The sequence below is a fragment of the Gallus gallus genome, chromosome 3 (genome assembly GCF_016699485.2).
Source record: "Gallus gallus isolate bGalGal1 chromosome 3, bGalGal1.mat.broiler.GRCg7b, whole genome shotgun sequence".
Lineage (NCBI taxonomy): Eukaryota > Metazoa > Chordata > Aves > Galliformes > Phasianidae > Gallus > Gallus gallus.
This window is the reverse complement of record NC_052534.1, coordinates 62,319,004-62,328,480: the sequence shown is the minus strand read 5'-3', so window position 1 is coordinate 62,328,480 and position 9,477 is coordinate 62,319,004. Positions and strand designations below refer to the sequence as shown.

Sequence of the window (9,477 nt, the reverse complement as noted above, 5' to 3'; positions counted from 1 at the left end):
CAACACGTCCAGAAAAGAGTTAGCAAAATTTCTATTATGGCATCAAAGGGCTACTAATACCTTCCATTATGAATGGAACTAGATTTCTCCTCTGCAGAAATGTAAATTAATTTCTATGCATATATCTTAGAATTTCTATAATGTGCTACCTATCTCACTTCTGTCTAAGTATCAGAGATCCATGCTAAAGAAACGAATGTTGTGCCAAACACCAAGTAATTTTAAAATCCATTTATAAAAAATTACTTTAAATATTTTATGTAATGTGCTGTTGAAAACACGTTCTTCTGTCAAGTCATTTTGATAAAAATAAAAGAGAAAGCCATATGCAAAAAAGATGCATGTTTACTCAGGAGAGATGATTATTTCTGCAGCTCCAATTATTTCCATATTTGAGAAAGTAAGTATGAAAAATGGAATGAATTTGACATGGCTGAAAAAAAGAATATTAACCTCTATTTGAATTCCTGCAGCTTCTGCACTTTATTCTTCCTCAGTGAGCACAGTGGTGAAGATGTCTTCACCAGATGCTAGTTCTAGACCCAAAGATTCAAACTTAGCCAAAATGTAATTTCTTCATAAAGGAGGAACAGCCTATTAGCATTGTTTTAGATACAGAATATTACTGACAAATCCCTTCTAACGTACACAGAACACTTCAGAGTTAGTAGTTCTAATACTGCAGAGCTAATTTAGAGCCTAGGCTACAGGGTTATTATTATTATTGTTGTTATTTGAAAGAGTAGCTAGGGCGACTGAACATTGTTTTCTTTCAAAGACAGTTTCAGATCTTCAGTTCAATCTGTATCATCTGGAGAAAACTATTTTTACAATGCTGTTAGAAGTTCTTTCCAGTATCAGTTTCATGTTATGATCCCAAGACAAGCATAGAGAAGAAGAACAGATCTGGGAGACTAATTACATAATACTAATTTAATCAAGATTTGACATCTTAACAAGTGAGAAATCCCTATAATAATTTTACATTACTTATTCACCAAGAATGACAATCTCACTGTTATATAATGAAACAAAGACTGCTTTTATTCTTGGATCCTGGCGTTCCTTCTGTGGTACTTCTGTACTTCCTAAACACTTCAGGTACAACCTATGCCTCTGTGCAAAAACATCACTTTTCCTTTTTTGGCTTAGCATAGCTACATCTTTTCTTAGTTTCCACACTGTGTTAACAAACCAATCTTCCAGCATATATCTATAAAATTTTTTTCATTACTGTTTTGTAAGCTGCAAGTACATATTTTTCTTCTTTCCAACATTTTTTCTGTAGGTCTGTACCTGAAAATTAGCGTATTGCACAAAAAATACAAATTCAAACTTAAAATTCATAGGGCAACTTTTCGTAAAAACACCCAAAGGTATATTTCAAATGACTGTGAGAAATTATATGTGCAGCATTTTCTGGTAGAATGACAGCTGAAAAGCAAGATTACATATCATTCCTAGAAATAATTGATATACGTCTATGGTAATTCATTTTAGCATAACTTACTCTTCCATGGTTCTGTTTAAAGGCAATAAACTTGTCTAAGAATGAAAGCAATGTCATGTTTTATAATATCCAAAATTCATTTCATGGATTTTACTTCCCCATACCTCTTGCAAAAAAAAAAAAGAAAGCCAAGGTTTCACATAAGCACTGAATATAAAAGCAAAGTTCTTTTTGGCTGATAGCAGTTCTAATCTCTAATAGATCTTACATTGTCTTGTGGAATTTTAACATTAGACATTTAATTACTAGCATGTATTTCCAGATCAGCTAAGAATTCCACTGTTAAACTCAAGGACAATCGACTTCAAGTATGTTTCTGCTAAGAAGTTACACATAGATCAATCATACTTAGACAGGTTTGTAATTCCAAATCATAACAGATTAATTGAGGTTAGGAGAGACTTCAAGGGTCTGTAATTCAACCTCCTGCCCCGTACAGGCTCAGACGCGAGGTCAGGCTTTGCTCAAGTGGACTGGAAAACCTCCAGATGTAGAGGCTGCACAGCTTCCCTGGACAGCCTGCTACACTGCCCAACTGTCCTCTGGAGAGGTGGTTTTTCCTTATATCCACTTGAATCTGTCTTGTTTCAATTTGTGCCACTGTCTCTTGTCCTGCTGTGCACTAAGCCTAGCTTCATCTGCTTGATAACTCCCTTGTATATACTAGCAGCTTGCTGTTAGATACCCACTAAGGCTCCTCTTCTCCAGTCTGAGCATGCTCCAGTGATATAGTTGCAAGTCCATTCTGATTAGCCTCAATAGGAAGCATCAGCAATAAGCACTAGTTCCCATTATTTATAGTTTTTGTTTTGGTTTTATTAAAGTGCTGTATGACATGTGTGCCACCTTTGAGTTCCTTGTTTTGTTTGGACCAGTGAATGCCACTTTTGGTAAGCAGCTATTAGGTGAACCAGCTTAATACATGGCATTTGTCCTGCAACCTTTAACACATACAGTACTGCCTGACTCACCCTGCTAAACATTACTTTCTCTCATTAAAAAAAAAAAAATACAAAGCAACAAATGATATTTCTAAAATACTAATTTAACAAAATACAGGTATTTAAGAACACTCTGCCTTTGCTTTTCTTAATTTAAGAACTGAGATAATTCTATTGCCAGGGTTTGTGAACAACAGAAGGACATGGTTGAAATACAAATATGAAATACAATGAAAAACATAGAAATGGATAGACTTATGCATGAAGCTTATGCTTGTTGTGCAGCATGGCACTCTAGCATGAGATTGGGAGTTCAATTTATTCTAAGTAAAAAACCAATACCCAACACACATCCTAGTTCCACTTTGACTAAGATAAGTGAGTACCAGAGAATTGGATCTTGTTACTCTCTAATTATCACAAACTTCACTCCTTCTGAAATGTTAGCTGAGGAAACAAAAATATGTTCACAGTAGTACACTGCCAACAGAGGTAGCAATTCCTAAGATTTCTTGCATAGAAAAGCAAGCAAATAGTCTGACTGTACAGAATTGTCCTCCCTGCCCAAATCAGACTACTTCAAAGTAAAGACAGGTACAAAACAAAACCAATACTCATCATTTAGTGAAACAAAACCAGAATCAACAAATTAGAGATGGAGAATTAGGAGGCATGAAATATAATCAAAAGAGGAGAAATATGGCAACCATGTGACATGATAATGACGGTTGAATAAATGTATTTTTTTCACATAGAATCTTGTGTGAGTTTATTATGTTTTCCGAGAACAAACAAGCTAAAAGCATGGATAAATCTGACAGAGACAAAAATAAGGAGATAAGCAATAATGCATCAATTGGCAGCCTGCCACCAGCACTGGCATAATTAAAAAAAAAAAAAAGGAAAGAACCCCAACACCTGAGTAGAGTCTACACTGAAGATGGGAATTCCATGGAATGAAGGACTTCAATTGCTGGTTAACTTCATATCTTGAATTTCTTTATAAAAGTTCTGATGAACCTTATATTTTAGATTTTAGTTTTGCCTTATTTGTAATTACAATAAAGTCTCTCTTGAAACTTTTTCTTAAAAAAGAAAAATTAAAACCAGTTTTTAGTGAGTTCTAAATCCCACTTTCTCTATATGATAAAAAGTACATAATGTAAATGGAATTGAGTTATGTTAGAGTTCTTCCAGCTCAACTTGCAAATGAGTATTTCTAATGAGCTGGTCTACCTGCCAAATCATAAAACAGGAAGTTTGTCTAGGACTGTTTAGAATTAGTCCATGTGTCCATTATCATACTAAGGTTGTCCTTTCTTGCTTGTTATTTTCTTCTCCAGTCATCTCCTGTAGATGCAGGTAATACATTTAAGTGAGAGTCAGAAAGACTTGAAAATACGATTTAAATGTTCAGCTCATATTTCAAATGATAAAGAAATAGGTGATGAGGTAAACAAGCTGCAGAGACAAAAGGCCTAAATTTCCTTACTAGAAAAGTCGATCTCCACATCAGTAATCTCTTGCCATAATTGGAGCTTGAACAAAAGATATGTAAAAGGCATGGTTAATTTTTCAAGAGAAATCAATTATTTTCACATTCTGACATCATCCTCACTGAATCGGACCTCTCTAAATCAATTACAAAAGACATAGACACCAAGATAATCAGTATCCAAAAAGAGCAACAATCTCCAAAAACAAAAAGGTAAAACTTCTTCTTTTTCTTACATAGATATAGAACAGAAGAACCCTCTTTCTCTACTGCTCATGCTTCACAACACTTCATAGGACTTGCTAAAAAGCCCAGAATCTACAACATAAAACCAGGCCATTAAATGAAATCACATAACCTTTCTCATTACAAAAATACTCTTTTAAACAATCTGTTCCAACAGAGATACCAGGAAAGCCACTTGCTCTACTCCGTGTTGGCAACAGAAAAGTACAGCATAAAGCTAACAGAGGGCTCCAAGTGTTTTCAGTGTTAACACCCACTCAAGATTTTTCAAGGTAACAATATAATTAACAAATAATAATAATAATTGTGCTTCTTGGGTGCCTTTTCCTGCTCTAAAACTTCTTACATACCGCTTTCAAATTTCAGTCTTTCTTTGACTTGTCAGAGAATTTTTAACGCTGCTCGGTTGTGAATATATAGGATGAAAGTAGGTCATTTCAGTAACCTGGGGCTGTCTTTGCTCTGTCTCAGTGAACATTGTTGGGCCGTGGTGAATGAATTATTTCTTTCCTTGACTGACAATAGAAGGAATTATTTTAGGAAATTTTATGCCCATTTTAGCCTGGTTATATATTATTATATAGTTCCCTTCAATTTGAAGACAGGGGCAAATACAGTTTGCATTTCACCATGAAGACTACCTGGAAAAGTCCCAGAAGAAACAGTCTTTGCTTTTGTTCTGTTCAGTGCCTACTTTTATACCATTTTTTTCTGTGAACAAGCAGAAAGACCTTGAGTCCAGGTATCTCAGAAGCAAGGGCAGCACATGGGGCCATCCATCCTACGAGCGAACAGCTGTGTGACTGCCACCAAGAGGATAACAAGAAAGCACACGGTGTGCATCACACTTCTGAATGGCATTTTGTAGTCCCCTATGAGAAACGGCGGCACCCTGGGACCCACAAACACTTCCATGCCATCCCCGCAGGATGCAGTGCTATGCTGGCTGAGCCCTACCAGCTGCACGCATGCACAGCACAGCGCAGCACACAGCAGGTGCCCGCTCTCCTCTGCTCTGAGGCACGTTTGTGTCTGGAGAACCACAGTGCTCCGTTTGCTTTGTAGCCGGTGCTTTTTTGTTACTGCTTCTTGTTGCAACGCATGCAAAGCCTCTGCGGGGGCCTCAGGAGCATTCAGAGATTCTTGGAATGCTTCAATATATCTGTATTCATCAGGATTTTGTTTGTTTGTTGTTTGCTTTTGATTTTTCTTGATTGGAGCTGAGACACTTCACCAAAGTGCTACAACTTAGTGTGAAGATCCCTAAACTGCCTGTCACAATATGGATAACGCTTCTTAAATGTTATGTCTGGAAGGGCTGAACTGGAGCTTCTGTCTGGTCAGGGCTTGTTTATTCCGACTGATTACGGCCTATCTTTTCCAATACATGTTATTTATGAAATGCTTTTATGTCAGGCCTGATAAGTACCAGGTCCATCTGAAATCTGAAAGAACTGGCCAAGTAGAGAAAAGACAGCAAATTTTTATCAGCTCCAAACCGCTTCTTATTTTGAGGCAGACCACACAGTTTTAGCACAAACAATTGGAGACTTCCCAAATTTGGTCCTTCCACCTCCCACAGCTCTACTACACAACAGATTAATTTGTTCAGTCATGGCTCTAGCTGCGCACCCACCCACTTACAGCTATTCTTATGGAAAATAACTTCCTTTCCCACTGACGCGCATAATTTGTGTCTTCTGATAATTGTATGTCTGATACACAGAGAGAAGATAATAATGGATGAGTACTTCAATTTGTTTTCTGACATGCAATTGGAATAAAAAGGCTATGAATAAAGTTATGTCTGTATACATTTTGCCTGAACAATAAATAAATACGTAGAAATATTCAAATACACGATTCAGTAACATGTCAGTAATTTGCTGAGTTTATGACTGGCTGAAATAGCATCACATGAACATAAACATATTCCATGAATGGAAAATACCTATGCACATTCATATGTACAATTATTATGACTGTAAGTTACATTATATGACACGGGGAGCACAGATGATCCTCCTACTACCACTTTCAATGTTATCAGCCTTTCTCATACCAAGACATTCTGAATCAGACCTTTCTATGCATTTGTGACTTCTTTTCTTGTCTGTTTTATCCTTGAATCCCTGCCAATTCTCAGGTGCCCAACAGCAGTTCCACAGGTCTACAACCCACTGCAGTAAGAACAGTGTGTTTCTGATAGTTGCTTTTTCAGCTTCATCTGATGTTATTGTACTGGCGAATGTACAGATAATCAACCTCTATCCACATTCTCACCATGTGTCATCATCTGATAAACTTCCTCTATATGTAAATGTGTTTCCTTTCCTGAAAAGTTCTAGCATAGTTGCTTGCTTATCTGCTTTATGGTATGAATCATCCTTGTTGACCATCTCTGAATTGTTCTCCAACTCTGCCATGTACTATTTGAGGTGGTGATTATAAGGATGCACGTAGAACAGTTGAGATGGAAATTAATGATTGATTTCTAAGTTATATCATACATTCTGAATGTTACAACTGGGGAATTAAGGTTTTTATATTTTAGTAGATGCAGTTAAAATGTCTAAATTACAAACTAGACTGTGGCATTCAATTGTTCTAGAATGTCTTTTCTCGCTAAAGGGAACACTAATTTATGTTTGGTAATACTGAGACTTCAAAAATTCACTGCTTATAGAGTTTAACAGTTTACTCAAACTAATAAGGCACACAGAGAAAAACATTAATTAGTCATATATTTGGTATTCAGACGCTTAAGGAGACAATGGGCAAACGCATACCTGCAAATTACAAGAGTTATGAGACTCTGAAAAACTTTCTGAGAACTTGGGGGAGTACCTAGCAACACTGACAACTTTTACAATATGTATTGAAACCCGAGGAACTGAAATACAGAACTTCCATAATTACAGAGCTGCGTATTTTTATATCTACCTAAATTAATGTAAACTTCTTCTGTATTCTGCAGAAAGAGTGGTCTCTGAAGTGGCTGTAGACAGTGTGCACTGTGCCTTCTATCTCCACACAACTGCCTGACCACCACAGCATATGACTTTCTTGGGGTCAGCCTGAGGGCAGACTCATCAAGTGTGTCTGACACTGTGCTCATCAATCTGGTGTGTTGAAGTGGCTTTACTCCCACGTGCAGCAGGTAGCTCTAGCTGTACAGAGTTCACGCATACACCTTGAAGTTTACAGAACTCCTCTTCAGAGCTACCTGTGGCAACAGGGAAAAAACGTTCCAGCAGGAATTCCTTTGCATCAGTAAACAGAAGGACACTTGTTTACATAACGTAGGTGTCAAGAAAAGCGCATCTCATTGTCAGTGTCTATAAACATGCACCCTTTGATTTATTCATATTCCATTAACTGATATCATTCACATCTTTTCTCACATCTTAAGGTATAATGTCTTGAGATACTACATGTGACTGTATCCTACACAGAGTTCACGGGAATCATATAGGTGGAAAGTACAGAGCACATTAAAATTATTGGTAGAGAAAGAAGAACAATGAAAATTTGCTGGCAAATGTAGGTCACTTATTTGTGCAAGTAAGTTTTACAGTTCACTGCCTAACGTCCTGCCTTTTTACCTGAAAAGGATTGTATAGCAAGAATAAAATAAACATGTGGCATGTAGACCTTGTAAATCTTATTTAGATACATTCCTGTAGAATGAAATTGAGCTAAACAGCTTAGTAGTAAGAAATGTGCTGGACCACCAACACAATTAGATCAGTGTAAGTGTACAGGATGAAATAAGTAGTATAAAAGGCCTCAAACTTGCTTAGAGTTCTTGCAAATATACAGATGTGTTATTTGTTAGTTGTCATGCAGTCATGTCTTTTAATATTGCATTCTAATGTACAAGCACAAATGGATCCTTTTCAATACTATTGTTAAATAGTAGCAAATTGAGCTAATCTTCAAGGGATATTTCTTGCATGTGACAGTAAGGTAATACTTCAGTATCTAGTTTTGCTATCAACTTTAGTCACAGAGATTTTTACTATGGAGACTCTTTAAATGTACATATTTTCAGAGAACAACTTTCCACAGCTGTACTGCAAAAATAGAGAGGTACCAAAAATTCCACAGGCTAGTGCTGAGTTCGCATTTTATTATGGAAAATACATCTAATCCCCTTCAAAATAAGCACTTTTGATGTTGAGTACAATTTTATTTTATTTTATTTTATTTTATTTTATTTTATTTTATTTTATTTTATTTTATTTTTATTTTTTTCAAACCTGATCTGACTGAAACTCATCCAGGAAAAAGTGGATTTTTTTAACCTGGATCAGTTCTCTGGTCAGACTCGCTGGACAGCGGCACAAACAGCTATGCCAGCACAGGGCAGGGTGTTGGTGGTGGACAGAACAGCTTCCTTTGGTAGCAGTGTCAGTTTCTGCAGCTTTAAAGTGTTTAACAAATGACAGATCGGTTATGCAAATCCACAGTGACTTGAGTCTGCCTGTGCTGGTGCCTTCATGGCCCCATGGCATTCCTTCTCTCTTCTTTGCTGCCCATTCTCAATTCCTTTGTTTTAGCACTACATTTGGACATACTTCATGGTGAGCTAGTTCAGGAAGTGAAAGTGGCATAAAACTGTACATTTTTCTTTCTGGTTTAATTTTCCATCAATTAAGCCATTTAAAACAGCTTAGGTTGGTTTAAGCTGTGGGGGAACTGAATTTCAGACTGATGTGATTTATTCTCCCATAAATCTTCTCTGTTGAATGAAAGACTATGGTAGTGAAAGTAGCTACAGCTCAACAGTGTGTGAATTGATCTATTCCTTCTGCTGGGTACTTTGTCTTCCCAAAGGCAATGCTTGAGGGCCTCTGATACCTGTTCAGGGAGCATGAAAGACAGCCCAAGAGAAACACGTTCCTCAGTTGCCTACTAAAATGTGTAGGAGAGTTTGTGCATGAGTTAATGTTCACACCAAAACCTCCCAGCGTGTTCCTGCCTTTCCGAGTGCCATCATCCCAGTTTGTGAGACATTAATTCTGTCAGCCACTGAGCAATGTGACAGGAAGAGATGAGGTCTTGCTGTCCTGGCAGGGAAAGTGTTCTGTGACCTGTGTACCTTGTTAGAGACTGCAGGCCTTGCTGTATTTCTGACTCACTGACTACAGGCAACAACTGGCTGCAGCCTGAAGCATACAATGCTGACAGCTTTAAGTAAGTCAGATTTTTCTGAAAATCTATTTTGTGAGCAATGTGGCTCCCTGGTACTGTAAAACCTCCTTTTAAAAAGTGCCAGGAGA

The 9,477-nt window shown here is 37.1% G+C and overlaps 1 long non-coding RNA gene across 2 annotated transcripts in view; it reads left to right on the top strand.

Moving 5' to 3' along the window:
- Positions 1–9,311: 9,311 nt before the first annotated feature.
- LOC121110283 overlaps positions 9,312–9,477 on the top strand; it is a 47,587-nt gene continuing 47,421 nt past the window's right edge. For both annotated transcript variants that reach the window (XR_005859103.2, XR_005859102.2), the window contains exon 1: positions 9,312–9,391. This is a non-coding gene — a long non-coding RNA (uncharacterized LOC121110283). The remainder of the gene's footprint in view (positions 9,392–9,477) is intronic.